General features: G+C 40.1%; 2 long non-coding RNA genes across 2 annotated transcripts in view; one reads left to right on the top strand and one right to left on the bottom strand.

Moving 5' to 3' along the window:
- Positions 1-23,860, top strand: part of LOC107054119 — a 154,971-nt gene extending 131,111 nt beyond the window's left edge. Inside the window, exons 13-14 of the long non-coding RNA XR_005862175.2 lie at positions 66-2,452; positions 18,971-23,860. This is a non-coding gene — a long non-coding RNA (uncharacterized LOC107054119). The remainder of the gene's footprint in view (positions 1-65; positions 2,453-18,970) is intronic.
- The window catches only part of LOC107054117, a 102,129-nt gene that overhangs the window by 8,443 nt on the left and 69,733 nt on the right, over positions 1-23,953 (bottom strand). Inside the window, exons 6-7 of the long non-coding RNA XR_006930994.1 lie at positions 6,195-23,875; positions 5,763-5,877 (exon numbers count right to left, since the gene is read on the bottom strand). This is a non-coding gene — a long non-coding RNA (uncharacterized LOC107054117). The remainder of the gene's footprint in view (positions 1-5,762; positions 5,878-6,194; positions 23,876-23,953) is intronic.

Below are 23,953 nucleotides of genomic sequence, written 5' to 3'. Positions count from 1 at the left end.
AAGTAATTTCGGAAGAAAAACAACAATATTCAAGAGGCTCTTCTTTTTCTTCGATGTTTAATCAGAAAAAAAAAGATTGCAGTTGTTGCAAAGGAATCAAGGAGAAAGAGGACAGCTGGGAGCATTAAAAGCAGGCAAGTGTTTTTCTTTCCTTTTTTTGTTTTGTTTCTCTTCAAACTAAGAAGGATGTGACTTCACTGTATGCTTTCCTTCAACAACAATATTCCATTCATACCAGGAGAGTCCAGTGTTTCTATCAGGCTCAAACAAAATGCTAAAATAATTCTTTAAGCAATATATAAATTATCGTCTTATGGTGGCCAAACAAGTTTCTGTGCCAGCAAAATAATGCGCTGTCCCTCTCTGATGGATCATTACTGAATAGCATGAGTTTTGCACAGATTGTCAGCAAAATATAAGAAGTGACTGGCAGCACTGCACTGCCATGCGTCCGAAGTACTCCATGAGACACCACAAGAGACAGAGAAGGTAGGTACAAAGTCAGAGACTGTATTGTGGAAAGTCTCCCTTGCCACAAGACACACCACTGACTCTATTAGAACAAAATCAGAGCCAATTCGTATCACTTTATATCAGGTGTCAATTCATATCACACAACGTAAGGCACAAAGTCATGACACTGAGTGTCTCACTTGTTGTCAAGTATTTATACCTCCTCTGTAAGCAGTGCATCAATATCAAAGGTGACTGCTGAACGGAGATTTAGAATACATCCCATGTACAGATTCTGCTTAGGCTGTGGAAGCAAAGTGTTTGCTATGGAAGCAATCAGCAAACTACAGAAAGGGCTTTTTAAATTGAGGCTGTGGCTATCTTAGAACCAGAGATGACCAAAGAAGAAGGACAGGAGGCCCAGTGTCTCTTATAGCTTGAAACAGTGAAGCAAAGAACACTTATCCTCTATGTCAGCCTATGAAGGAGCTGGGAATCTGTGCAAGGAATCTTAAATCTGTCAGGCAATCAAGTCAATAGATCTAATCCTAAAAGAACCTTTCTGAGTCTTTAGTTTGTTTGGAAAGGTAGGTGTGGATTATCTCTGGATGGAGTGACTGTGAAGTCTAGTTAATGGCTACACAGTTCTGTTCCTTACACAGTCCTTAGTCACTGAAAGATTTTACAGAGGAGCCCACAGCAGTGAATATGAGCCAGAAATAGAGCCACAGAGCTATTCCTGAAAGCAGCCAACTGAATCTGTACCTCTTTTCAATGGGGAGAAGTAAACAAAATCCAAAGTAAGTAAGTGGAAATTCTACAGAACTCTTCTAATATTTCGGATTAAAAAAATGTAACTTCGTAGCTCTCAGAGTGACTGTTAAGAAAGCTGTGCACATTGTTCCAGAGCAGACCTTGTCCGACCAAAACTGCTGAGCACAGCTTTTATATTGTTGTATTAATGCAATTTATTTACTATGAAATGTTCAGATTATTGAATCCTATTTTTCTACCAGCTGGTCATACTGTGAAAAGCAAACCATCCAGCCTAAATAAATAAAACAGTACCACTGTGCTGGCATGTCAGAAGGTAGGCTACTCTGTATAATGGAAATGCAAATATGGAAGCAGTTGTTATTTCATGGATAAATAAAACTTACAGAGAGATGGTGCAATGCTTTTTTTTCCCCCTCTTTTCTTCTGATAATCATTAGGTCATCATATACCAATCCCTCCTTTGTTTGCCGTTGTAGTGCCCTGCTGTTATGGAAGAATGGCATTTCAAAAGGGCTTATGAGCATCTCCTTTCTGATCTAGTACCTCCGCAACCAGAGGCTGAGGTACTGAATTGCCAAAGGCCTCCAAAAGTTATTTTGCAGACACGTCCCTGGGCTGAAGATTACTTGAGATAATAGCTGTTTCTCTATGGGCCTCTTTTTCATCTTTGAAAGTATTCTCGGCATACTTCATGGGCAGCTCCCTGCGCTCCAGACAAGCAGCTGATGACTATGCTGTTTACTCACTGGGTCCTCTATTTTTTGCAGTCATTTCAAGGCTCAGGAATTACACTAACTAAGATTGGGAATGCCATGATTTCAAACAAACCAGTAAATACATATTTTTTTCCTAGACAAGCAGTGAAGTGTGCAGCTGAAGTGCAGGAGGAACTGAGGGGTTTTAACTTGGAGGGATTGGGGTATCAGAAAGGGAGTACTGCAAAGGTGAGTTGAGGAGGTTTGGAACTATTGGGGAACAGGAGGTGAGGGCTCTGAGCTTGGCAGGCTTCAGAGCCACGAGGCACTGTAAAGTGGGGCTCTGGTAGTGTGGGCTCAATGCTTATCGTGGTAATCCTACTTTAATCCCAGTATATACCCTGACCTTGAAGAAAGGAATCTGAGAACAGAGTATTGTCTGCTTACCTCTCTGCCATCCTTGACTTTGCAGCTCTCAGCTAAGATCCGCTTGAATAAGCAGCTACATTTCTTGGTGCTTATCCAAGGTAACTAAAACCTAAACTTTTGCAGATCACCTTTTACATTAAATCTCTTTTCCTTAGGAAATAAATTTGCACTTCAGCTTGGCCTATGCTACATAAATAAGTAAACAAATCAGGACATTTTTCTGATTGAAAGGGCACACAGAGATTGCTCCAGGCTATTAATACCATGCTTGTGTGGAATAAGGAGAGATAACCAAGAATTTACTTTGCAGAGCTCAAAACTGATAATGCACACAGCTGAAAGAGTGCTGTTTTTCCAATGCAGCACACCTTCATAATCACTTATGGAAATAGTAGTGTTTTTTAATACTTTTAGTGACATTTACAAGGGTTCTGACTGGAAGTTGTAAAGGTAGGACTCAGTTCCTGTACTGAGAAGCACTATTTGAAAATTATCTGACAAACCACATTACAGCTATCTCAAATATCTAGATGAGAAAGGCAAAGAACTGTAATTTCAATCCAGACCTAAAGCAGAACTGAACGAAGTTCCAAAATAGCTTCCAACCTAGAACTTTCAAGCTTCTATTCTTAATAGCTTTGAATCTGAATTTCATTTTATCTAACAGCTGTACCTGTTCCTTTGTAAATGACAGAAAAACTTCCCTTCATTTTTAATGGGCCAAGTGATGTGTCATGGGCAAGGTCAAACAAGTGACTGAGCATTTACAGAATCAAGATGTGAACATATTCACAATTCATAAAGTCATTGTGCAATGACACTTCTCAGGCACAGCTAAGAGGGAGATGGGGTGAACGAGACTGTGCTGGGTTCTGTGCTGCAGACTGAGGTTTGAATTATTTCAGAGTCCTCTTGGCCCAAGAGCAGGCCTATTCACCTGAATGGACCATACTTGTGAAATGATGATTTTAAAATTCTGTTTCTTCAGTGTATTCTATGAAGGCTTTTCTTTAATTCAGTATGGTAGAACCAGCTGTGTTCCAAGACATTTCTCCTTTCATGCTTGTTAAATAATCCTTTCCTAAGTTACAGGTAAGAAAGTCTGTCTTTATCTCCAGGAGATGAAAGCAGGAGATAGTCCTGTCATACGGATCAGTTTTGCTTGCCTGTCTGGAATTTTTATTACAGTGCCAGATCCTCCACAGAACAAAGGAACAGAAAGGGAAAGCCTGGACAGCATTCCCTGGTGCCTGCTTGAGGTCTTCAACTTCTGAATATTTCAGGCAGCATCTCTGGCTCTGAATGGAAATGGACAAATGAAAACGTGGAATGAGTTTTCAAGGACAGGATTGGAGGGAAGATTTATCATGGTATGCGATAGCTTTCTGGTGAAAAGTTATGGCAAATTAGCCTGAATATAGTACTTAAATATATGGCATGAAGCAATTCCAGAGAGTTATGGCAATAAGGAAAGTAGCCTACAGGTCTTTTTCATCTGGACAGTTTGGGAATGAGTCTCTGATTGGTTTCTCTCACAGCATACTCTGCAGCTGGTGAGCAAGGAGGGAAAAAAGTCAATATTTGCTTTTAAAAATGTTCTGCATGTTTTGTACTCTGGCCACTGCGTTATCCTATTCTCCATGTACATGATATTATATAAAAGTTGCCCGCTTTCCCTATAGTGCTAAGGAAACAAATCTAATTGTAGAAAAAACAGCAGCAGCTTGGAGGTGGTGGCAGGAAAATACGGGGCAAAAGCTGAAAGGAAGAGGGAAGGAAGACGAAGCAAAGCACATCATCTCATCACTCCCCTAGCTGCCGTAAGAGCAATCAGCTCAAGAGAACATTTCTTTCAGGCTGTGTTCAATCTGCTGCAGTTTAAAATGTCTCAAGTGATGGGGAATATTTTCTCACTACTGATGGAGAAGTTAGTGTGTGTCAGTTCAAACCAATAAATATCTGGTTTGACGGTGACATTTACAAGTTGCCTGCTCCACTGAGCTCAGTACGCAAGTTAACAGCTCACATTCTACAGTCAGTTCCTTAATTATCTTATCTTCCCCCCAAAGATTTGTCAGGAAGCCATCTGATGATATCCTGGATAGATGTGCTATGCCAGCAAAGCATTGGTTTGACTTTGACATGCGTTCTGGGCTACTGAAGATTCCTTCCTGGTAGGAGGAGATGACTCAGCAGCTGCTCCAGTGCTTGTCCTCCCCACCTTAAAAACAGTTCCCTTCAAATGTGTTTCCTTAAGGGGTTATTCAAGTTTCTCATCATACATTCAGCAGGAAAGAAGAAGAAAAATCTTCCCCCAAACAATGTTCTGTATTTTTGAAAGCAGTTTTAGGGTAAGAACTACGTAGTATCTAGGACAGAGTGGAATATAAATTAACGTGGAAAGGACAAAAGGAACTTCAACATAGTGAATGGAATCCAGAATTTGTTTCCTAATGAAATTTTTACTTCTTAAATACACCCGTGCTCTTCTCCCTTCTTCATAGATTTTCCACTGAAAATTTTTTATTAGCAGTCCTGAGGCAGTGAACAGACCCACAGACCCCATTGCTGTGTGAATTCACGTTATTTTTAGCTCTCCTGCATGAAAAATTATGGAGGAGAAATTTTAGGCTTGCAGAATGATACCTCACCTATATTCAAAAATATAATTCCTTCCAAGGGAAATCCTTATGATCTCCTCAAATTACTGCATTAAAAATCATGACAAAAATACCTGTTCAAGCAAGGCACACAAATGTACAAAATGTAAATTACTTCTCAGAAAACCAGCTTGAATGAAGTCTGCATTGAACTTATTCTGTGGCTGATTATACTTGCTTTGAAAAATTGTCTTGTTCGTATCAATAATCAAAATCCTCAAGCCTTGGCTGCAGCCATGGCGCAGAAATTAGAAAGCTTTGGAAATAAAATACAGTCTGATTTTGTTGAAGTGCTTTTCTCCTGAGCACCTGAAGGAAAGGTTAAAAAAAACCCAACTCAGTATGTTCTTTGGCAGAGTAATTGCCTAGTGGATAAGAGAAACAGAAGGGGGCATCTGTATTTGCCCTGGTAAAGCTGCATAAAAATCATACAAGCAAGCTGAGGAAATATGTACTAGCACTAATCAACACTATTAGCAAGGTGGCTGCAAATATACTTTCCTAAGAAAACTAATACTCAGCTCTACAGATAGGAAGGTCTTTCAGTCAGAGGTCTGTCAGTTATTTCATTAACTTAAATGTTATAAGACTGTACGCATGCATAAATTGCAGTGCACATTGAGCTATGAAGTGTAACAGCAGTCATGAAACCAGAATTAAGATTCAAAATGGTCCTGATAAATTGGAAAGCTGGTCAGAATTCAGTGGGATGACATGCAAAAAAAGTGGACAGAAGCAGAAATCTTACCTGCTTATATGTTAACAGCAGTTCCATGTATAATACATCCAAAGAACTGGATGGGCACCAACAGTCACTGCCCATTGGTACATGAAGTTTGCTACTGTCCTCTGTATTCTGCTGTCTGCAGTAGAGGAAGGGAAGGGAAATAGCACTGATTTTCAGAAAGTTTGAAGTCGAAAATTCACAAACATTTTCAACTCTAAAAGTATCCAAGAAACTTAACTTTGTTTGGTTACTGAATAGAGGGACAGACAAAATAATGTGTGACTGAAGGGTTGGAGGGTTCCCCTGTGCAGGAAGGGCATGTGGCAGTGATGGTGCAGCTACCAAGTGTCCACATCAGAAAAGGACCTGAGACATAATCAACTTTTATATATTTATAGACAGGAACAAGCAGAGCTGAGGTAAAAGATTTTGGCCCTTCCAGCTCCCATTCACCTGCACACAGGACCTCCAGCACTTCCAAGGTGAGACAAGGGGAGATGAAGCAAGTCCCTCCATCCAGCAGATGAGAGGAAGCAGCAGAGGTATCAGCACCTCAAGATGTGGCATCCTCACTGCTCACTAAGAAAATACATACCAAACATAGTTTCTTAAATTTGAGGTAAACACAAGGTTAAACAGACATTAGTCAAGGTTAACCAGAGTACAGTGAGTCCTTTCTCAGTACAAAATGGTAAGATTAACTCTATTCTGGACACCCTTTCAAATTATTCTGTGACCACATGCAAGATTAAAGCATACCCTGCAACCTATTGCCTACAGTGAAAATGATGAATATAATCATGCCGAAGTAAAGCCAACAAATGTTTCTTAGGATCAGTAACACTTTTAGAGTACATGGATGTATTTAAGCTGTACTGCATTATGCATCTAAAGATGCAACTGAGCACAGATCTCTGCTTAGGCTCTGCCCTAGAAGAATGAAGATTATAATCTATTTTGCTTAGAAGGTACTTAGAAAGGCTCTTAAAGCACAGCAACAACAAGATAAAAACTGTAATCCAGTTCTTTTTTGGGACATAGATCTCTACAAATATTTGCTGCTGAAAAAATGCCATGGCACTTGTATGGAGCAATAAGAAAGCTAACCAGTGGAACATACGTTATTCTTCACTTCAAATGTCCACAAATTATCTACATTATTCACAAGGTTTTACACTTGCCATAGCAATCAAAGCCTATTCTTTCTTTCTTTTTCAAGATTCAGCCTACAGAGCCACTCTCATTACTGCTCAGGACAAGACATGAGAATTATGAGAATGCTGAGCTCCACCCAATTCTCTCCAGCCATCCTTTCCCACACATCTGAGACACAATATTTAGGTGCTGAATCCCATATAATGCTGTTAACAACAGTAACAGAGTTACTCTGCTGACATATTTTAAGGCATATTCACTCACAGTCACAGTATTCCTTGCACTGAAGAACTATGGGGCTGAGTACCTAATGGCCATTTATCTGGAAACATCCTTTAATTTTGGTAGTGTTTCTTTAAAAATCCTCTCTTGGATACCTACAGAACTGTCTGAGATGAACAAGTTCGTGGTCCTCGTAAATTAGTCATTCCAAGGTCATCATGATGCTAAATGCAAAAGGAGTATTCTTAGCAACTCAACAGTTGAGAAGTGCTCTGTTGTTTATGGACCAGAAAGAATGGGAAGCCCTTGTCCAAAAAAAGGAAAATTGTTAAGAGAAAAGAGGAGGCCAGGGAGTGATTCTGTGATCACAGATCTTTGTTTAAGCAAATAAAATTGTAGGATTTTATCAGGAAAAGACAAAGAATGAATGATGAAATGGCAGAAGACAACAGAAGTATAGGATACAGGTGCCATCTGAAGTGCACTTGCTTGTTTTTTCAGCTAAGGAAAAGAGTATAGCTTAGCCAGAAATTAAACTGCTATCATTTATCTCTCTCTTGTATCACAAGAGAGGTACATGTTGGCATTTTATGCTCTGTCTGTGTTACATCAGTTCATTACCAGGGCACTGTCAGGCACACTAAAATGGTGGCATTCACTGTATTACCTGGGAGCCCTCTGCAAGTCCCTCCTTCCTCCACTTAAGGGTCCATGTGTAGTTTGGGTTCCTTATCTCTGGTGCAGCCTGAAGAGTGCTGCAGCTGCCAGCTGCCTCAGGGTTAGTGATGGCAGTTCCTGAAAGAAATTTCTGACCAGTTTGGATGTGGATAAAAATTTTCCATAGACTGTGTGCTGGAAATCCCCTAAAGAACTAGCAATCCCTCTCCCGAGCATTAATTTTCTATATCTATCCTTTTTCCTCTCCTCTGTTCTTTTTGCTTTTCTGTCTTCTCCCCACTGTGACAGAGCTGGGTGGCCTCCCATAGCAGGCACAGGCGCTGAGGAAAGGATACCGCCCAGTGCACTGTCTCTACATCCATATGGGTCCCCACTAAGCAAAAAAATACATCTGAAGAATTAATCTTGAAGCATCTGTCTTTCCTAGTGGGATCACTGTGAGTTGACCTACCGATAGCAATATTTGTGGACAAAGTACATTTTAGAAAGCAAAGCAGATATTTTCAACAAAAACAGTTACATTTTTTTGGCAAAAATAAACCCTGTTCTCTCCAAAAACAGCTTCAGGAGCAATGCAGCCACTTCTTGGAAGCCTCCCTGTTTTGGTCAAGTTGCTTTTTCCTGGCAGAAGGATTTGAATAAAATGGTATAACAGTCTTCTCTCATCTGAAATCTTTTCCCACAGACAATATGTTGCTTGGTCTTGTTAATGAGTCTAATTAAGTCAGAATCTGTGGGAAAAAATGTAGCCAAGAATAATTGAAAACAATTCTTTTCACACCGCCTACTGAAAAAGATCTGCTGTTAAAATAGAGAAAAAAACAATGCAACTGGGTTGTCAGAGATGCTTCTAGTTCTAAAATCCCCATAGCCATAAACTTCACAGTCCATGTACAGCAAGAAGCCTCTGCACAAGACACAAGGCAAAGGAAACGAGGCTGTTTTCTGAATACAACTTGTCCTCAGCACTAGCAGTGAAACTGTCCACTCTTTACTTGAAGCAAACAAATTTCCTTTGCTTTAATGTGCATCTACTCACTGTGAATTGTTGTCAAATTCGCCCTCTTGAATCTGCTAAAAGTTCTGTCTGCCAGAACCTCTGCCCTTTCAGAGAACGGAGGAAAGGCACAGTGGCTGAAGCTCATTTTCTTCTTAGCTGTGTCCAATGGCATGTGTAGACTTGACTTAGCCTGTGATATGGCTGTATTTGGCCCAGTATTTGCAAGGGTTTAAACTTCTTTCTCTTGGTCTACTGGAGGTTTGGGGTCCTGTATCCAGTATTCTTTTATGCTTACCTGCTTCTACATCAGTCATTTAGGACATCAGCTTTTCAGGTAGAGTGCAGTCCTACTTCCTTTGCTAAAAAACCAGACAAATTACATGCAGTGAGATACTGGCTGATAAATAAAGAGCTCAAGTGACTGCTTTGTTTTCCATTCTTAGAGGTGTAAGAGGTGTCAGCACCACTCAGAGCTTGAATGCCATCCCACCAAGCAGGGATTATTGGAGAATAATGTGATTTTAGCTATTATAACATATATAATATGTATAACATATAAAATAGGTATATATAACATATATATATATATAAACATATAAAATAACACGTTAATACATGAAGGAGTATTCTCCAATTCTTAGGATTAACTACAGCTATTTAAAATATTATTTTCAACAGACAGAAGTACTAATTACTCCTTTAACTGAGATTCCATTTGTAGCAAAACATGGTTAAAATTCCATCAAGAAAACCAGTGAGAAGCAAGCATTCATATCCACCATGTTTGTGGACTAGCAGTAAATTCAGTTTATCAGTAATGTAATCAAATTAATACAAAGTAAACCAGTACATATACCAGGAGAACATTTCTTCTTTTCCAAAGCTCAACAATACCAGAAATTAAAGAGAAAAAAGAAGAGTAGAAGGTAAAAAATAGTATTAGAGCTCAAATTTGAGGCATTGAAATATAAATCTTTTATCTCTACCAAAAGTAGAAAAACATCACAAATATATAAACTAAATAAGAGCAAAAAAACTTTGACACAGGTTGCCATTTCTTACCACATTCACTCAACCAGATCATCCTTCATGCTTTAATCAGTTTTAGGAGCAAAGTAGTTCTCTTTCTAAAGACCTAAAGAGGAACACCAGTGGAGCAGGGAATGCAGGGAACACTGACATTTCACTCCATAAGTTGGTACCCAAATCTTTTTGCCTTGAGAAAGAGAGCACTGGGATCATGGATATAATTACAAATTGTTGCAGCTACTGGCTCTGTCAGTGTTAGTTTAACCTGTACCCTGCAAGATTCCTGTTTATTTAAGACCTCCAAGTCTCTATTTTACTCTTGTCAGCACGGGTTAAGGACACTTAAGAACAAGGAAGAAGAAAAATTCACAGCCTTTGCCAGCCACCCTCATCTGCCCATCAAACCAGCCTTGCCCAGATCTTTTGGCCTAAAGAATGAGAGCAGGACTTCCTAGCAAGGAAAGTAATGCCAAGGAAACAGAAATCCTTCCTTATGGCATAAGAGGGCTTTGCTCCCTAGCAACCTCCATCCTTACAGAACCAAATTTTCTCAGGAGTGCTGTGCTCCCAGCTCACCTACTCCATCTCAGAGAACTCACAGGAGATTTGAGAAGTGCAGCAGACTCTCCTTTGGAAGCTCATACCACACAAGCTGTTGATCTTTCTCTGTACTGGGACTGCAGATGGTCTGTCGCTGTTAAGATACTTTGTGCAGCTGCTCATACTAAATTACTCCACAAACTTCTACTGTTTTCTTTCCTTTTGCTTCTATTCTTTCACCAGTTCTTGTTGTCTACCTTGCCCATGGTTCTATGGGAGACATACACCCATCATTTTTTGGTGGCTTCCCTTGGGGTATGTTTTACTTTTTTTTTATCTTATTTTTCCAAGTACTTACCATTTCTGTGGAAAATCAGAGCAGCATCTGGGGAGATATCTCAGTCCAGCTTACCAAGCAGCAGCAGTGTTCGCTGGACCGGACGCTGGCATGGCGCTCTGAAGACCTGGTGTCAACTGTCATCAGCCCAGGCACATAAAGGAGCTTTGGATAAGTCCTTTCACCTCTCTGTTTATGGAATCTTTGCATATTTGGCATTGATTTTCAAAGCTTCTATAAATTAAGAGCATTCACTTCCGTATGTTTTTATTGAGACTGATATAATGTGGTCCGTATTTTATTTGAGCTTACCGAAGTATGAATAACTAAGAGGAGTCCTACATTTCAGAGTTGAAATCAGAAGTACAACTGCCAGCTCTTATTTGTGCCTATGCACTTACTTCTTATCTGGTTCTTTCTTTAAGATGCAGTCAAAATTATCTCCTGCTGTTGTACAGAAAATTAACCAAACAAAAATAACCCTCACTTCTTACAACTGAGGAAAGTGCAAGGTACGAAAGCAAAGTGATGTATGTTGAAACAAGGAAGCAAATGCTGTTTGTTATTCTTACCAGAGCACAATGACATACTTCCAGGTTTGGAGATTATTTACTTTCTGAAATACTTTTTAAGAGTTTATTATGGTCATATTCACAATTGGCCTCAGAGAAGGGCATGGACTTGGAGCTCGTTCAGAGTAATTTAATTAATCTTATTCAAAAAAGCAACAGCCAACCATTACAGCCCAAGTCAATACTAAAATGATTTCCCAAAACTCATTACAAAGTCACTTTCAGGAAACAACTGGTAGTTCCAGAACTCAGAGGCTAAACTATAAATTTAATTTTCTTTAAAGTCTGTAAATGAGCATTTAAAAAAAAAATGGTGTGTTTCCATTTCCTTTAAATAAAGTATGGTGCCTTGGGAGGCACGTCTTCTTTTTTGTCTAAATCCTCTTTTCTTTTTCCTTTTTTTTTTGAAGTTAATATATTTGGTACATTTGTTACCACATCATACTGCCTCGAAATATAAACAAAACTCATTTTATTTCAAGAAAATAAACACACAGCATAAATTTAATCTGCCTGCCTGCCTACCAGATGGAGAAAAGAACAGGGCTAAGTCACTGACAGAGTAACTGTTTAATCACATCAGCTTGATGTTGACTTACTTATAAATACAAACGAGTCCACTTGCACCCTTGGGAACTCGCTGTGTTTTCCCCCAGTTTCTGAAAATACTTGCAAATTAAGTCTTTATTCACTGTTCAGATCACTACAGAGGAAATACCATATTTATTACTGATGGTTCACTTGGATACCTGTATCATGATCCATTGGGAGATAAATCGCTCCATTTCATAAACTGAGTCAACCTCCAGTTAAGTAGAGAAGTTTCTGTGCTAGTTCTGATGAACTTTTATTGTAGGCATTAAAATTTATGTAATTCAATTTCACAGACAGTGCCACTTCAACAAGATATTTACTCAGGAACAATCAATAGGTGCCTTGACATTGCCCTCACAGGATAAGGATTTAGTCAATACCAACAGGTATATATCAGACTTTGGGTCATTTTTGTACATATTTCTTCCTGTTTAAATTAATAAAATCATTCCTCTCTGGGGTGAGAGAATACTCAGAGCAGCAAAGAATGGTGAATGTTTGTCTCAGAATATCAGTGTTGGCTGTGGAATTGAGGAGTACAGTTCTCATAGCACTGCTGACTTGAGGAAGTACTACCAGTAAGAAAGGAAAGTTCTGCCCTTCCAAAAAGCACTACAACACCCCGTCTAGTTCTTTGTAACACTGTGGTGTCATTGGTTTGATCTACCCAAGCAATTGTCATGTATGTCATGCAAATCAGGTAAATAATACTCAGGGAATATTAGGAAATGAGAGAAGAAGAAACACATGCTGAAGAGAAGAGGTGGGTTAATAAAGTAATAAATAAATACATTTGTCCAGAACAGCAGAAATGTCAGTACTTGCCTGCAATTACATGTAGCCAGGAACATTCTACATATGCTTGAATTGCTCTTTCAAATATGCACTTTTTTGGTTCTTTATGGATTTTGCACTAAGCTCTCTATGGTGAACTCGAGCAAAGATAGGAGCAAGGAAGACACGTGAGGATCCCAGCCCCTCTCATTTTCAGTAAATGAATTTAAAATGGCTAATTACAAAGGTAACTATTAAAAAATCTTGGTAATACTTAGCTCTGTCAAAAACGTCATGAAGAGATTTTGTGGCACTGCTGCTGAAGTGAGCTGAACATGCTCTGCCCTGGGCTGGTGCGGAGGTGAATACCCAGCACGTCTGCTGTTCTGATGGCTTATTTTAATTAATGTGACCCTTTATAGGCCACAGAGCTCTATTTGGGACCAGCAAGGGCTGAATAACTGGATTTACTTGGCAGGTAACCGTCCTTACTCTGCCAGTCAATCCAGCAGCAGCAAAGTCACTGATCTCCTGTGAGAAGAAACACCTAAGAGATGAGTCAGACCAGCACTGAGCAGATCCAAAAAAGGCAAGATCCAAAAAATACATTGAGATACCTTAATCTAAATATGTAATCCTTTTTCCTTCCCTACCTGTGCTGAACTGCTGTTTTACTTGGGAAGTACTTAAAATGCACATGGGCCTCCCTGTTTGTCTTGAAAATTCCACTAGCATCTGAATAATCAGTTATTTTTACATCAACACATTCATAGGAACAGTTCTGGGACATCATGTGATGTATACTTGGGCACAGTGCTCGTGCACTGCACAGCTGAAGTGGGCACATCATCTGGATTTACATTAATCTGGAAGCTCAGCGTGAGCTGCTGGATAGTCCTGAGCGTGGAACAGATGCTCAACATCATCAGACTTAGTCTGACAAAGTTCCTGGCTGGAGAAAGGGAGCTTGTGTTGGAAAGTCATACAATAACCCTAAAAAGAGATGCTCTGAAGGACCAGTGCAATGCTTTTTCCAGCCAATTAGCCTTAAACTGCCTTCTGCACAGTGCCCTGTTTTCAACAAGACTGTCTTCCCACTCATCCCTCTCTGAAATACAGATTAACACCACACTGAGCAGATAAGAATATTGACTGTAAACGTCTGGAGGTACAGATTAGCCTTCAGAACAGAGAAGGGAGCAGTTGCGCACACAGAGATAGGGGCATGGGGGACTGGCTGGGGCCGTCTAAGTGCATAACCTCATCCCTCACCTCACCCCCAAATGGTTCCTGCTGAGTGGCTTACAGCCCTTTTGGCTTCCCAGGTAAAACCACCATTCTGCTGGGGACTGCAGCTTCATGAAGACTTGTTTGTGAGGGAGCCAAGGCACTTTGGAAGGAAAGACACAGATGCTTCCTTGTTCCCCTGAGTTCTCGAGCCAGGGGTCAGACATCAGTGCCACCTCTCTGCACAGCACACCTGATAAATGGGATTTCTGCTCACGGGTATCACTGGGCTGTTCATCGAGCATGCTGGCTGCCTCAGATAGCAGCTCTGAGCCATACAATTTGTCTGCCTCGCTGTGCAGGGAAGCCTGTGCCCTAACACAGTGTTGTATCCATCCCTGGCACCTGGGTTCAGAGAGGTGGGAGCTGCAGGGAATAAGCCAGTTACTGGTTCTGGCTGGCTGAGCCCAATAGGCAAGTGGAGGAAATTGTGTTACAGAGCCTGCTGTTGATCTCCAGCTAACATAACTCAACTCATTTCTGCCAGCATCAGTAGAAATGAGCTGATTCACCCCATTTATAGTTTCTTCTGGTCTACTTACTGCATTTTAACAACTGCCGAGCACAAAACCACCTGACTGGGGACATTAGACAAAAAGACTTTGCACTCTTAATGTTTTGTTTGGTTAAAGACTAACAAAGAGAAAAACTGAGACTTCTGATGGGAAAGCTAAAGCCCTGAACACTTAGCACTAATACCGTGGTTTTCAGTTTCTAAATGCTTTGCAAACATTGATTAATTATTCCTTTCAACAGCACTTGGTTATTTTCAGTTACTAGAGAGCATATTTACCAAGTTAGCTCCATTCATGCACAGCACGTTGTTGGCAACAGGCGGGAGCGTAAATTGATGCATAACCACATGCTGTAATTTGCAGCAGATCTGCTTCACCAGACACCATCAGCACAGCTCCAGAGACAGCCCAGAGGAGTGCCCGCCCCTCCTTGTGTCCTGTGGTGGTGATAACCTTTGCCTTCCATGCTACAATGAGCAGAAATACCAAATCTGTTTGCTGCCCCACTTGGCTAATTCCACAGAAATGGATGTCAAACAGGAGCTTCCAGCTTGACACACACACACACAAAAAAAGCAGCTAACAAATTTTGTTATGCATCTCGCCAAATTATCCATTACAGCACAGAAGTGCTGGAGAATAGGCAAATGTCTAATAAAGCATGCGAATGACGCTGTCTCTGTGCAACGGCAGCACACAGTAGTCACTAAAGACTAAAAATACTCCTGTAGCTTATCAGGAACTTGCCAATAAATCTCACAAACCAAACCAACTGGAGGGAGAAGTATGAACCATCCTAAAACCACAAAGAGCCCAGTAGGAAGGAGTAAGGTCAGAATGCGTGGCTGCAGGCGCACCTCCCTGCTCTGCGCAAGTCCCACTACAGACCTGAACTGGTGCTCAGCTTCCTAAAAGAGCAGCAATTACCACTGAGTTGTTGTTTATTTTCACCTCCCCGTCTCTCCCTTTAAATTGCATTTCTGGCAAAGTTTTGTCTAAACCAATGTGTTTCCACTGGAAATGACTGTCTCAGTGAACTGTGACAGACGATAGAGCTGTTGCTACAGGCCAGATAATACCTCCACAATTCAAAACAGGGTCTTGGGAAGCATTAAGCTATCACTTTTTAATTAGCACTGCCTAAATTTTTCCAGTGAACAGATTTCTGGCATTTAACGCTGGAAAATGTCGAGCTGCCCATAACCTTTGGTAGACACAAAGAATGGCTGCCGGCACCATTTTATGTCACCTCCTGTGCCAGAAATCCCTCTGCAGGGGTCCAGGCCTTGGATCACAAGGAGCACAGAGCCGGATATCACATACACCAAATGTGGCTTTGCTGAGCTTTGCACAGCAGCTAGCTCTGCGTATGACTCCTGCTGGTACAGAGGTGGCTTTGGATGCATCCTTTCTTCATGCTCACTGTTGCTTCGCTCAGCTTCAGGCTGTGTGACCTGACAGAAATCGGTGCTGTGCCTTAATGTCACAGGCCCAACACAAAACTGCAGAATCAGGAGCTAACTCCTGCAGTACAGCTTCCCCCCCAGAACAGGAATGGTAAGGAACCTGAAATTTTCATGCTCCAAGATGTGAAATAATACTGACTTAGCCATCTTTAGCCTTGTTTGCGTTCCGAATGTTTGGCTGCAGGTAGAGCTGCACAAGCTGGGAATTTGGCGTGGAAAGTGGCTGTATTGGCAAAAGCATCATACAGATGTCTCAACAGGAAACAAAGAAAGTATTGGCAAATGGGTTTTTTTTTGCTTGTATAATTTCATCTGTACCTGGGCTTTGGTCAACACAGCTTTTTTCTCACAGTTCTACTCAGTTAAAGCTTCCATGTGCGTGAAAGGCCTAAGATTGGTTACTGTATTATCTCCTACACGGCGCTCACCGTTTCCAGCAACTTTTCTGAAAGAATTTCCCTATAAGTAATACACAAGTCTTTACTAGAATCAGGCAGACAAAATTCACCCAATTTTCAGTCTCAATAGTTAAGACGTGCTCCGGGATTCTTTGATGGTTTGCTGGGGAAGAAAACAAACACCCCTCCTGCTGATGGGCCCTAATTCGCCTCCATCTCTGCTCAGTACAAAGAAGCAGTGAGGTAATCACACACACTTCTGCCATCTGCTCTGCAAATACTGTGAGCTTTCATTTGAGAAAATGGTATGCTGCACAGTGATGCAAACAAAGATTTGAGATTATGTTCATCCATTCCAAACCAAATACAATAGTTATTTCTTCTCTAAAGAATAGAGAAACATGAAAGATTTTTTTTTTAATGAAATATAAACATTTCTAATGACAAAGTGTAATTTTAATGCAAGTGGAATTTTCAGTTTCTGACCCGTGGTTACATTCCAACTTCAGGCTGAAGGAAGTTGTACGCAGCTACCCTTTTTCTGGATATTAGCATTTAGTGCATATGATAATTAATTAAATAGTGTACCTTATTCTAAGATATCACTTTTTATTGCTATATGCACAAACACCACGATAGCTCACACTGCTAGTCTGTGAAATGATGACATGCTAAAAGCACAGTGATTACAGTGATACCACGCGACCTCAGCATAAGCATAAGAATATCCTAGACTTATTCTAAGAAGTTCCTCGCAGCAAATACTTCTCTATTTATGCAAAGGACACCAATGGATAATATGCAGAAGACATAAAAACACCCCTCCCACACAGAAGGGACAGGGTAGGGGTAGTGTTCATCTCACCCAGTAACCCATCTCTGGCACTAGCCAGAGCCAGATGCCGTAGAGGAAATGTGAAATCCATATGGTAAGTGTGGAATTAAGTAGCTGCAGTTTATATGCCATTCTAGTATTCATCAAAAAAAACCAACAACAACAACAACAAAAAAAACTTGGCTCATGCTGTGAAACATGAGGAAGTTTTATCCCTTTCTGAAGCTGGAATTGATATCCCCTGCCCCAAAGCTCATTCTAAAATATTCACCTGCAGATTTTCTCTTTATTCGTAGTAGTGCTGTGCTTTTAGACCCTGTCATACTGCTGGCAACAAAAATCACAATCTAATTGAACTTACAAAAAAATGTCTTTTTTTCCACTTTTTGAGTGCACTGAATACTGTGATCACTTGAGAAATGCAGCTAATTAATACTTTCTTCATTGCAGTAATTTTTGTTCAAATGCATCCAAACATAATAGCAATTTTCAGCTTTGTAAAAGGATGAATTCCTCATGACATGGAAAAGCTTTTTTGGCTTTTTTTTTTCCCTATAGGACCCAAGGGAGAACTGGCGTTTGCCTCTTATGAATTTGTAGAGCAGAACAGGAAAGAGGAAAATATGAAACATGTTCCCTCTTGCAGTCCTCAGGATGAGGGTGGTGGATGTGTTTGCAGCACAACCAGTTGAAGCCGATTGGCACCAAGCCCCGACAAGCTCCCTCTCTAATAAAATGCGTTCCTCTCAATATAAAAATCTAATCGGTGGAACTTGCTTGATACATTCCAAATGTAAAGCATGTTAAACGTCTCAGACACTGACTGGTTGAAAAGGGTCGTTATTCACAGACTCCTAATCAAAGCTTCATTTCATGTCATTATTTATTTGGTTTTACATGTTTCCTGTTTGCTTCAATGAAAGTGTCTGGTGTTGGAAACTGTCACAGTGAGCTCAGGGAAACCAGGCAAGGAGTTGTGCTGCATTCAGAAATGCCCAGGCACAGCGTGTTGAGTTTGAATTTTTGCATGCGGCTTTTTGCGCTTTATTGTTGTTGTTAATTTTTGCTTGTAAAAATCTACAGTGTTTGCTAGGTTGTAAAATATTGATTTATTTTGGTGATTTGCTTTGCAGCAAATTGAGGCTATATGAAAGCTAAAAACAGCTTCACTTAAGCTAATTATGATGATGGTGGCTATAATGACTCAGATAATTGTATTTGTTTGACATGTACACTGTAAGTCAGAAATAAACCCCTCTTCTGCTACACATCCTCTCTATGGAGAGTAAATGTAATTTAAACCTTGTTAAGAGCTGCCACTTCTCTGCTTGTGAAAGTTGTAAGGTGATATGTACGTGAGCCAATGCCTTGCAAATCACAGAATCACGGGATTGCAGGGATTGGAAGGGACTTCAAGAGGTAATCATCGAGTCCAACCCCCTTCTAGAGCACGTGCCCTGCAATAGGTAGCACAGGTAAGCATCCAGACAGGTCTTGAATAGCTCCACAGAAAGTGATTCTACCACCCCTCTGTGCAGCCTGTTCCAGTGCTCCATCAGCCTTATCGTAAAGAAGTTCTTCCCAGTGTTTATATGGGACTTTCTTTGTTCACATTTTAGGCCATTACAAATGTTTTGGGCAACCCTAGCTTGCTTGTAAGGGAAGATCTCCCTCATGTTGATGCTGGTGCCATGAAAGATTTAAACCTGTAAATGGGAACACCATCACATCCCTGTGTTTTTCCACAGAAAGTCAAAATAAAATTAGCAGTGTTTGCCATAATGAAACATTGACTGAATTATCTTTTTTTTTCTGTACCTGTTGAAGCCACGGATGCTCCTTGCAAAACCTGATTCTGAAGAGACGAGCATCGGGGCAGAATACCTGGAAGTCTGACACCAGTCTTGCAGTGTGGCATGGAACACGGACTGCAGCAGTCAGAGACCTGACCTGTGCCTCACTTCAGGTGAAGTTCGTGTCTTGCAGCTCCAGGGCTGTTCTCACAGCTTTCCCAGAAAGAGAATTTGACTTTTGGTATGCACTTTCTGGAGATGAAAGTACACTGCTGCTTATTTTTATCTCAGATCAAATGATGAGCAATCACATCTGGAGCAGGATGCAGAAGATCTGAATAGAAGCCCAAGTTCTGTCACAGATGCACAACAGATTTTGGCATGATAGCTCCTGATGTAGATATATTCTGGCTAACTTTCAAGCTAACCAGGTGGGATACGTATAGCTGGAAGTCCTTAGGTAGGATTCCCAGTCCCCAGCCTTCTGTACTTTTAAATCTATGCTGCTCATGGTATTCAGCCTTGTCAGCTCCAAAACTAGGCAGAATGTGCCTGTATTGACTGACACATCAATGTCTGCCTTGCAGAACAGCAGCTATTCAGGCTCTGAATCATCCTGCTCTGTCAGGCCATGGGGAAGGACTGGGAAGCCAGAATCATGGCATCTGAAACTTCATATTCCTGCACTCTGGAGAGAACCTGTGGGTGAGCCCTGGGAGCCAGAGGCCTCAAAGTGCCAGAGGGCAACCATGGCTCTTGGTGTCACCTATGAAACTGAGGACTTGAAATCCCTGACTTTAACCTGAATACAGATCCTTCCACCTTAAGCCCTTTCCTAATGAAATCAATATTCTGGTCAGCTCTACTGCTAAGAAAAACAGCTGTAGCAGGAAGGGGAACATATTTTGTTTTCCCAGGTCCCTGCGCTGATGTTTCTCAAATGAAATTTTCTCTGACGTTCAGGCATAAAATCTTGAAATTAAAATGAAATGTAATTGCTAATGAATGGAAAGTATTACATGCTGGCCAGCTCTATTTGTACATACAAAATATCCTAGACACCTCAAAGTTTCTTTCATGCCATCTCAGATTATTGTCCTTTATTGTTTTACCAAGATCTCCAAAGCCAGCTGCTTAGGGGTTTTCACTGCCCAAACTCCCACTCGTTATTCCATTTGACACTCGGATCCCTTGAGCAGCACTGAAAAATTACTAAGCCTTAATATCTGTGCAAGAATTCCAAACAATAGCTACAACGAAGGAACTGGTCCTGGCACTAAAAACCCATGAATATGTAAGACAAATTGTATCTGGAGAGATAACGGGCTACCAGAATCGTCTTTCAAAAGATATACAATGTAAGCTGCACACTCCTCAATAGCTCAAGGGGCTTACAGTCAATAAATTTAACAGGCTCAACCTAGAAAGTCAAAGCTAAAGTACAGTATGCAAATACAAGCTAGAGTGGACTCTTCTTTCTACCTTAGGACAGAGTTAATAGAGGGGAAATGACAAAATACATAAAAAGGAATGCACGGGATTTGACAGAGCATGTTTTTTTTTCTTTTCACTTCAAGGCAAACTACCAGACTATTTTGGTTTACAAATAAATCAAACAAAGAACTTTTATCAGTTTGCATAAAAGTCTCATTTTCAGCACTGGAAAGATTAAGCTTCAGAGCCTTTTTCTGTGTGTGTATGTGAGGGATTACAAAGGAAGTAGTGTAAATAATGACCTTGCTGAAAACAGATTAGCTTCAATGATTATATAGTAAAATAGTAATGTTTTCTTCACTTACAGATTAAAATATCAATTGACAGTTTCCATAAACAAGTAAAGCTCATGGTTATTCAGTGTAATAGGATAATGACAGTAGCAGTATCTGACAGCCCCATTTCTGCCTCTTGACATTATTTATGGTATTCTGATGCTCAGTCTAGGGAGCTGGATCTTCAGCTTTGCCAGATGTGTTTGCTGTGGCTCAGTGTTTATGTGACAAAAACATTTCCTTTAGGAATTTCCTTTATTTTACAGTTATGTGGTCACACTAAATACAAATGTATTGGACCCATCACATTCTTATGGTTATAATCTTTTAAAGTCAACTTTTCAAGACCTACCCCTACTGCTTTCAGGTGACTAAGAGCACATATGGGCTGATTTCTCACTAGCTTACCCCTCATACTGACATCTACACTTAGTTTAAGTTGTCGGTCAAAACTGAAGCAGCTGGACTATTCCCACCGAGACTCTGTTTTTCTTTTTTTTCTCTCCTGTCTTTGCTGTTTCTAAAAAGTACTACAAAGGATGGAAACAGCATACATGGGATGGATACGGTGTTGGGTGTGGCAGGCCAGGTCTCTGCTCTGACTCAATGGGGACTCTCAGGACAGAAAAATCCAGCTTTGAGAGGGGCAGAGCAGAAGAAGGCTCCTGTAGTCCAAGTTAGTATTTTAATACAGAAAGCAACAGGCAAATATTCCTTCTCTTTGTGAGCAGGTCGGTGTTTATGAGCACAAACTCATCACAGGAGCCTTGGCTTGCAGTACCTGGGTTCTTCAAACAAAGCAAAGTGCAGTCTTGTCTAGCGTATGTCCTGGCAGAGAAACCAGGGCTTTAAAGCAGCCTATAAAAATTATGGTACACTAGCAAAATTGGTTAATGTTTAATTATGTTCAATGGAGAAAGACTTAAAAGCCTGAAATTGTGACTTCCTAAATTGTCAATCATCTAAAAGACGCAGTAAGTTAAGATTTTTCTTGAACAGTATCTTCTATTAAATTTATTAAGCTGTATGACACTGAGCCTGGGTTTCTACTTTAACTTCATGCCAATGGAAAGGAAGATAAGCAGACAGGAAAGAGGGTATTGTGCTATAGACTTGAGGTGCTGGATTTTTTTTTTTTCTTTTAAATTCTATCACAAAACTTGTTTTAGGCAGATCTCTGAAAAGAGCTCCCCCGAACTGGTCAATGCATCTTCAAAAAGGCTGTTAACCCTAACTGTGGGTATTTGTACTCATGGTATGCCATTTCTTAGCCTGTGTCTCTACAACAGTTTGTGAGTGCTGCGTAATGGGGCTGTAGGCAAACACTGTGTAAAGCAGTCACATCCAGCAATGGTAGCAGTCTGTCTTCAGAAGCACAGAGCACAGTTCAAGCTACAAAATCCATTCAGAATGTCGAAAAAAATCAAGGAGATTAACTTATGCTGCACTCAGTGCTGCTCTAGTTGGTTTAAAACCTTAGCCATATTTACACTGAAGGGTCAAAATGGTAGAAACAAACAAAACAAATGAGCCTCAGCACCTGTTGTACATGCAAGTAATTGGAAAAAAAAAGGCTTAAAAAACAGGCTGCCAACCTTTGATCTATGGAGAAGGTGTCTGGACATCACACAAGATATGACAGAGGAGCTCTCAATGTAGAAGGGCAATAGTAAGAAGCCACCCAGGGAAAGCAACAGACTAATCTCAGAGTCCAGTGTAAGCAGAAATCTTCTAACAGACAAAATCAATCCCTTCCATGTTTTCTTTGTAGCTAAGTTGAGGAAACTATCTCACGTAGAGAGTGAAAAATGCACATCCAGTGTAATAAATCTGCATCCACATATGTCTAGCAATTCACTTTTTCTTATAATTACCTTTTCTCTGTTAGTTCCTCTTGTTTCTTCAGCAGTCGTCCCATGGATACTTTCACGAAGATGATCTTGAGAATAGAGAATGCGCTGTCTTGTAAAGAGAAGAGAAAATAAAAGGTTTTTGAGGGTTCTATTCACCATAACACGCCCAAGGGACTTCACGTACCATCTAACTGTGCTGATGGTAGCAGGAAAAGGCAACAGACAAATGTAAGTCGACAAACTAGAACGCTGTTGTGCTTTCAGACTGCATTAAAAAAGTGAAAGTCTAAATGTTTTTCCTTTTCTTTACTTTTGCTTAGAAGTCTTTGAGGAAAGACTGATGTTCCTTTTCCTTTACTTTTCCCAAAGTTTTATTTTCCAGGTGTTGGGCCTGCAAAGAGCTGCTTTTAAAACTCTGGCGACAATTTTACATTCTGAAAGGAATTCAAACATTTTCACTTGCTCCAAAATATATCAACTTATATAGCTTATATAACAAATATAGCTTAACATTAAAAAATACGGTGCCGTTACATTTATAAAACCCAAACCTTAAATTCTTCAGTATAAACTCCTTTACTTGTCAACTCTATTTCAATACAGAAAAATAATTTTAAATACGATCACTATAATATCCTTATGACATACTTTTTTATGAAGGTATAGGAAAGGAGTCAGCAGTATTCTGAATACTAACTGAACATAGCTTATGACTATGGCTAGCCAGACAGTATTTGAAGTAGATGGGATCTGTTTCTGCTTTGTCTGGTCTTTGCCCATATCTAACCTATAAAAAAGGCAATTACTGAAGCAAATGATGAAGTTAGTATTCAATAAGATAGTAAACTACTCAGTCAAATGGTATCATACAGGTAAGAAAGGTCAAATAGAATTGAAACAGCATATTTAAGAAGAGGTAGGAAGCATCAGCCCTATCTACAAACAATCAGTGAAGGGTAGGATTTTCAACAGCCCCACTGAAGTTGAAGGGAATCTCCCACTGACTCAAGCCAGTCAAACTTTAACTTTTAACTTTTTGGAAAACTTTAACCAATCTAATTTCAAAGGTCATGTGCTTGTTGTTCAAAATTATGTGACTGTAAATAACTTTTGTTACAGCAAATGCTTATCTGATTTTATATTGCATAACAAAAGGATACAATCTCACTCTGTAAGATGCTCTAAACAGCGAATTATTTGTGAAGCAGTTCTATCATTACCTTAGTTGCCACTTGCTGTTCTCGAGTCCACATTTTGTTTGTGTCACTGGTTCTATTAAACTGCAGTGTTTCTTTTTTCTAATTGTTTTTTGTTTTTCTGAAGTAAATATAAATGTAAAGTTAGTGGTTAAAGCTTGTCTTACCTTTTCTTCTGAACAGTCAGGGTCTTTACCTC

The sequence above is a fragment of the Gallus gallus genome, chromosome 9 (assembly GCF_016699485.2).
Source record: "Gallus gallus isolate bGalGal1 chromosome 9, bGalGal1.mat.broiler.GRCg7b, whole genome shotgun sequence".
NCBI lineage: Eukaryota > Metazoa > Chordata > Aves > Galliformes > Phasianidae > Gallus > Gallus gallus.
This window is presented reverse-complemented; position numbering and strand designations above follow the sequence as displayed.